Source organism: Dreissena polymorpha, chromosome 12, assembly GCF_020536995.1.
Source record: "Dreissena polymorpha isolate Duluth1 chromosome 12, UMN_Dpol_1.0, whole genome shotgun sequence".
NCBI classification, from domain to species: Eukaryota; Metazoa; Mollusca; class Bivalvia; order Myida; family Dreissenidae; genus Dreissena; species Dreissena polymorpha.
The window spans coordinates 21,987,058-21,995,280 of NC_068366.1; positions in this window are offsets into that span (position 1 = coordinate 21,987,058).

Sequence of the window (8,223 nt, forward strand, 5' to 3'; positions counted from 1 at the left end):
TAGCCGACAACAACCGATTAAGTGTTAAAATTCCCGGTACGTTTTAGTTATTTACACGTACCCAGGGTACGAGCCTTACTAAATGTATTATTATTATATATCACACGACTACAAGGTACCTTTATCTTGTTTTGTTTATCAACTGGAATTTATGATAAAATCCGGCTTTCTTTACTTTATTTTTCATTCATTGGATGATAAGCAATTGTTGACGTATCTCGTGGAAAATTATTTGAATCTTTGGATTTTAATGGCGACAAGCTGGAAGTGTCAATTTATTTTAAAAAACAAAATCTAAGATTTTAAGTTTTGTGTGGTTGTCATGCATAATTCAGTGTTTTCCAAACAAAATTTGAGTAGCCAGTTATATGGCCAGCAACAATGCAGTAAAACTAAAGCATTTGGACATTTTACTTGATATACATGGGGAAAGTAGTTGGCGTCTAGAGTAAATGTAACCGGCGAAATGGCCCGCTGCCGGTCTTACAGAGAACACTGATAATGGTAAACTAAATAAAAAAACTCGCTGCGACTGGATACGGGTTTGTAAAATTGTTTTTGGGTCTAATAATGGTTAGCATTCATAAACAAATGTTATTATAAGTATTGTGGTTTAAAATTCATTTTGAAATAGGATGGAAGAACAGAAAATGAAAGGGTATACAGGGATGAAAATTAGTGGTTTCCCTGAGCCCAGGACAAGTAGTTTTGCCTGGGCGTTCAATTTCCAAAGTTGATAGTCCGGCCGGGCCGGGCAACTTGTTTTTTTTTTAAGCTTAAAAACATTCAGTGCAAAAAATTGAATAACAATTGACCACAATGGATCACTACTAGTTAAATAACATTCATTATTTAGGAATAGGAAATAAAAAATTCAGGCTCATAATAAAACATCAAACATTGAGTAGTGCAATGTCAGCAAATTTATTTAATTATCTATTATTATAAAAGAAAAGTATACACTATACACATTACATATTCTGGGCTCGTTATTCTTTATCTGGGCAACCAAAATACTAAGATGGTTGCCTGTGCGGGCAACCAATAGTAATAATTTAGTTTTAATCAATGAATATCATGTAACTTTATTGTTATAAGCATTGCATTAAAGTTGTGATTGAGGTAAGCTGGTTGTTAATAATATAGTATTTACTTTTTAGCTCGACTATTATATATGAAATATATAAAGTGGAGCTATCCTACTCACCCCGGCATTGGCGTTAGCGTGCAATGTTATAGTTTGCGTACCACCCCAAAATATTTCCTATGTCCCTTGACATATTGCTTCCATATTTGCATATTTCTTAACCAACATGACCCTAACCTAAATACAAGTCTTGGCAGACAACTGTATCACTTGCCTTTATAAGAATTATGACACTTTTCCATGTAGAATATGCATATTATTGATAACTCTACAATGTTCGAAATTCGCACTAGCCTGGAGCTAGTTGATCTTGTTTCGGGCCACTGAATTTCAATGGGTACTAGCCCGATTGGGCTATTGATTTTTCGAACTTTTGAATTAAAAATGCTCAAAATATATTTTCATCCATCGTTTGAACCATACCTTAGAGGGTTATTTAGCTTCGTATCGCATTTCCTCACCCTTCCGATTATGTTGACATGACGAGAGTTTGAATGACATTTTTTTTTTGATACCGTGCAAATAAAATGCGGATCTACCCAGGTTGTTCAATTTGCTGTACTTTCAGAAAACCATACAAGTCTACAAATGTTTTAAATGTCCGCCATCTTGGATTTGTAATGATCTATTGACGAATTAACGCATTGCATATCATATTTTATAGAATATGTCAACCAAATTATATATTGATAGCGTAGTTGCTTGGTTACTTTTTTACTGGTTTCAGTTTTGGCAGTCAAACGTTATGCATATTTTATTCACGTGCAAGGACTTACATTGATTGTTTTTGGACAGTTGTTTCCGGATACGGTATTATCTGTCGATTTTAATTTATTTTCGACATTCTTGATAAAAAAATATCTAGAAATGATGAATACACATGCGATGTTACGGATGGTCTGGTGATAATTTTTCACATTGTACTCACCAGAATTGGACCTAGAAAGACTATAAAAAAAAACAGTAAGCTAGGGGGAGGAGACACTGCCCTCTATTCGCTTTATCATACGGCCTAAGACTTTCGGCTAAATGTTTCGGATTTCAAATTTGGGACAATTGACATCTAAAATTATTTACAGACTGGATATAAACCTTTGCATCTTGACTGCATGTAAGGTATTGATTGACGAATATCGTCATACATAAATATTATAATCGTATTGTGTCATTGAAATATTATAATAACATTTCCAGTTAATTGGGATCAACTGTTAGTTGCAATCCTCATCAATTACACCCTACCTGCATTAAAATCTACCCAGAACCGCAAAAATATAAACTTATTTTAAAAACTTGTGATAAACAGTTCGGGCTAGTAAACTTTGGTTCGGGCTAGTGAAAAATTCCATCTGGTAGCCCGAACGGGCTAGTGGTTTCAAAAGTGAAATTTGCACACTGACTCTTTGTTAAAGTGTGGCGTACCACCCCAAATATTTCCTATATCCCTTGATATATTGCTTTCATATCTTGAATAATGTTAACGTGCATATTTTGTATTAACGTCTTGTTATTGTAGTGTACATATTTTTCGAATTTCGGACAGTCCATTCATTGAGTATTATTGTTGTGGTTTTGTGAGTACTCTTCATGTAAAATACTGCTGTTTAGATGTTCATTTTTAGTCGTATATATATCAGGATTCAATACCTATACCTTAGTGATAATGGCAATCGGAAGAACATTTGTTCATTGTACTAGATAAAAGTAAACATTATATCTATTCATCTTATTGTTTATTGCAGTTTCAGTAATATTCTGTCTAAAAATGATTTCAACATGATATAATTATAAATCATGGCTAGGAAATGTGTATATATGAAGCAAAAATTAAAAATAGATGGTTCATTTTTTCACCATTTACATGTATGTATATTTATCTATGTATACATCTTTTGTTGTAAACAGTTATGCGACATGTTGGGAAACGCCCAGGACAAATATATCGACGTAATGATTTTTTCACTTATGTGGGTGTATGTTGGCTCCACTTCACACGATACAGTCATTGTAGTTTAATTGAAAAATGCATCTTACAATGTGAGATGAGTTCTGGGTTCAAGCCCCAGCAGTGGCCTATCAAGTGTGAAATACGGAGCCATTATGATTAAATATACACAGTTATCTTTTTAAACAATACCATTAAATATAAGGAATAATGTTAAAGGGGAATTGCTGCTTAGCTATTTTTGACATTGAATAACAGGGTTTATATACACCCCAAGGATAAATGCTTCTAAATTTGTAAAAAAAAACAAAAACAAGTCGAAGTGTGCAGAATATTAAACATTTGCAACTTTCTGATGTCTTAAAGTCATCAAATGCCACTTGAAGTTACTCTTTTTTTGTACAAAATACCCATTTTGTGCTGTCCATTATCGGTTAATGTTTTACGCTGTCAGGTCCAGAGCGCTCATTCTGTAGCATGTTTGGACCATAATCTATAATGCGACCAAGTTTCAGCAGATTCAGCCCAGTGGTTCTGATTTATATACGCTGTGCCTAGCTTTTATTGAGTATAAGTACTATTACTCACTGATTTATGCATATGAGCTTGGCTGTTTTCGAACAAAACCTGAGGTTTTGTCATAGCAAGCTCATTGTGTCATGAAGTGTCTTTTCGCCATCCGGCGTCCGCCATGCTAAAAACCTTAACATGAACCCATTGTACCCACATATTTTTTCGTACCCATTTTTTTCGTACCCAATATTTTTCGTAATCAAATGTTTTTCGTACCCAAATTTTTTTGTACCCATTTTTTTCCTACCAAATTTTTTTTTCGTACCCATTTTTTTCGTACCCATTTTTTTCGTACCCAAAATTTTTCGTACCCAATTTTTTTTTCGTACCCATTTATTTCGTACCCAATTTTTTTTCGAACGCAATTTTTTTTCGTACCCAACATGTTTTCGTACCCAAATTTTGTTTCGTACCCTTTTTTTTTTGTACCCCAACTTTTTCGTACCCACTCTTTTTTTACCCAATTTTTTTTCGTAACCCAAATTTTTTTCGTTCCCATTTTTTTACTACCCAAATTTTTCGCTACCCAAATTTTTTCATACCCAATTATTTTTTGGTGCCAATTTTTTCGTACCCAATTTTTTTTCGTAGCCAAACGTTTTTCGTACCCACATTTTTATATTCTTACCCATTTATTTTTTTCGTAATCAAATGTTTTTCGTACCCAATTTTTGGTCGAAATCGGTTTTCAATTTGATTTGATCTCCCCCCTCATTCCATCCCCGCGAAACCCTTAAGGTGTCGCAACTCTGGTACATGTATATACATTCTTCATCCAAATGTTAATATGGAATGAGTGCTGTATTGGACGTCATCATTGATGACGTTCAATCGAACGAATGATTAAAGGGGGCTAAAATTCGTTAAGCTCCAGCGTATAGCAGCGATTTGGGAGTCTTGAAAAACTTGTCTGTAACTTTTGCTGAAATTTGACATGTATATGGACCAGAACTCGATCTACACGATGGCGTATTCGTCATATCTGGGAAAAGTCCAGTTTTGATAAATTACGAAAAAGTGGTGTTTTTTATTGCGCAATCGCTATAAAATGAGTTCTCGCCGGAAGCGTTAATAGCGTTAATAGCAACCCAAACACAATTCAACCCAAGGAGGCAATTCACGCGATAGACACTTCAAATTTGATTTTAATTAATACATATTGCGATTTTATTCCCAAATTAATTAACAAGTTCATATTGTGTTTAACATACATAGCTGAACCCGTTTAGAAAAATATTAACAAAACAAACAAAAACAAACAACAGTTAAATTTCATTGATGTAAATATGGTAACCTGATTACATATCCACTAGCGTACACATGAAAAATAGTTCGCAAGTAAACAACAAACAATCAAATTTAAACGCAAATAAGCGAACAAAATATATAAAATAAATCCGAGAAATCGATACTTAAAACTACAATTTCTGCACTTAAAACATTTTTGAGAGTCATTAAAACACATAATTTCGGAAGTATACAACCAACATTCAAAATGGCTGCCAATGCGTTCGAAAAGAACGCGAGAAAGTATTTACAAAATAACATCATCAAAATAATTAAAGTGAACGCTACTTCGCCGTTTTTTAGATAAGTATACGATCTATTGAAAAACACTAGCATTTGACATAAACACACCCGTGGATATGGAAATAGACATCACGCGGCTCCCGCATTTTGCGCTGTGTACGGTTGTTCAGAAAACTTGGTAAGTGTCATTGTGTTCTTGAATTTGTCCGATGAGTTGAATTTTATATACCATTACCATACAAGAAAGTTTTCAAACACATTTATTTCTTACGAAACTTAACTTGAAAAATAAACAACACAAATATAAGTGGCACGAACTGATAGTGGAACGAAACGGCAATCAACCGTTAAAGTTCAAGGGCATAATTTGAATGGAAATACATGTGTTGAATATTGGATAAATTAATTGTTTTGCCGTTAAAAGGGTGAGTTTTTTTTGGTTTGGTTTGCTTATTTTTGTATCAAACACAAGTTTTATAGTTTGATTTCTGTACAACAGTTCAGTTAACGTTACATCTTGAATTTATAAATATCGAAATAGATGTCGGAGTTTGCACATTTCGGACGTTGCTATGCAAGTTAGTTCTCGATAGAATATACTGTTTTACCTTTTCGCATACAGTTGTGCAGCTGTTTTCCATGTAATGATGCAATGTTTTACGTCTGGAATACCCCCCTCGATGATAATAAATCATTAACTTCTCAAATTATAAGCATCGTCAACTTGACAAGGTTCTGTCAAGATTTAATTTTTTTATTTAATTAATAATTAGTAGAATATGTAAAGCTGAGTAACATTAATTCAGACTGATTTCTGATTAGGGCAGTGGTTCACCTGATTCTCTCATAGGTTGACCACACCACAATTTATAGCAGTACAAAAACAAATAGCTTGTAATTATAATTGATAAATGTGAATGTTTAATTTATTTGTTTGCAACAATTTGGAACCTTTTGGTTTGAGCATTGTAAGCCTAGTGTATAATTGCCCCTTTGTTCAGCACACATGAATTGATATGAAATACAGCTATATCTCGTGTGGCGTATTTTCATTTAAACTCTGGATTTTAATGACTACAAGTCAGTCGTGCAGTTAAATATGTTTTAAAGCATAGAAAGAATCCAAAATTATTTTGGATTTTGTGTTTGCCATGCATAATTTAAATTTTCATAGGAATAAAATAACTTACAGCCACAGGATTACGGCTTTGTTATGCTAAGCATCGTATACAAATGTAATTAAGAATTAGTGTGGTTGTAAATAAATTTTGAGAAATGGAACGCAAAAAAATCACAGAAAATGGAAGTGCGTGCATGTTACTGTATCTTGCAACTTTATTGTTTTTAGAATTGGATTAAAGTTTAAATTTAGGTAAGCGTGTTGCTTATACTAAATTTAGTTCTTTATGTCTCCTTTGCTCTAATATGGTATGAAATGCGTATCTTGTGTAACGTAATTTCATTAAAACTCTGGATTTTAATGACGACAAGTCAGACGTGTTATTTTATTTAACAGTAAAATATTTTTTAAAGCATCAAAAGATTGTAAAATATTTCCGATTGTATTTTTGTCATGCATAATTTAATCTTCCATAAGAATAAATAACTCGCTGCGTAAAGATTTCGGTTTCTTAATCATGTTTTAGGTAAGAATGGTTAGCATTTGATACACAAATTTAAAAAAAATAGTGTGGTTTTTAATAAATTTTGAGAAAGAGAAGGATGACCAAAATTGGAGGTTCATATCTTTGTAACTTTATTGTTTTGAGCAAAGGATTAAAGTTAAAATTGATGTACATGTAAGCGTGTCGTTAATACTAAATTTAGTTTTTTTATGACTCCTTCGCTTCTGTATATACAATGTATACACTACGAGACCCGTGATTGTTGCCTAATTTGCGGAGTCAAGGCGGACAGTTTGCTTTTTGAGTGGAAAATCACCGCGATTTCATGTGATTCGTCACATTTATATCGGTAAATATGTCTGAGAATTTCATTAACACAACCATATGACTACGCCATTTTTCAGAAGTGTAAAGAGTACAGTGCATAATGCGGGACGAGCGTATTTAAAAAGCTTATATCATATTTCTCGTAAATTACCAAATTATTTGTTTTGTCTAAATCAAATACCATGTTTGGCCAAGACTGTATACTGTCTAACTCCCCTTTCGGGTATTATTTGACAGGTAATAGATATGACAGATTACTCTGTAAGTATAATTGTGCACTCGAATTTTTTATGACAAGTTGAATTATTAGTATTGTATATACCATTTCCATGCGATAAATTTTAGAAACCCATTTATTTCTCACAAACTGGGGTTGAAAAGTAAACAACAACGGGGTTTGATTTTACATTCATGAGTTTTTTGGGGTGTTTAATACATGTATAGTCATTCAAATTACTAATGTTTGATAAGGTTTTATTAATTCTGGGTATAGTTAAAAATGTTCTGTCGGTTTAAAACCATGGCCGTTGAGGGCATAGCAGTTTTCTTTATATGGGCCAGTGGCTATAGTAAAATCTTGTTACCACTCTAGAAATCACATTTACTGTGCATCCTTCAAGAAACTTGGTCAGGTCATTTGTTCTAATGATGTCTTGTATAAATTAAATCTCAGCCAAGTTTGACACTGGGTCATTTGAGCTAACAAAATTGGTTAATATATTAAACAAACAAAAAGCATGTTTATACCACAGAAGTCACACTGTTAGTCTAATCTTCATCAACATCGGTATGCATATTTAACTTCAAAACAAATATTGGATCAGCGATTTCAATAGAAGCAGAATCCTGCGATTTGACGCGAGCAAATTAAAAATGACTCATTTTTGACGCAACCCTTTTTTCTGCCGTGCGTCATTTTGACGCATCAAAAATTTAACCCGAGGGTCAGTCAGTTAACATCTCCAGTTCCATGGTAATAAATCCGCCTGTGCTCCTAATCAAAATTAATGTTTCAGTATTTGAAACTCGGTCTATAATCGAGGGAATAGAGGTCTACCCCGGGCGTTGTTTTTTAT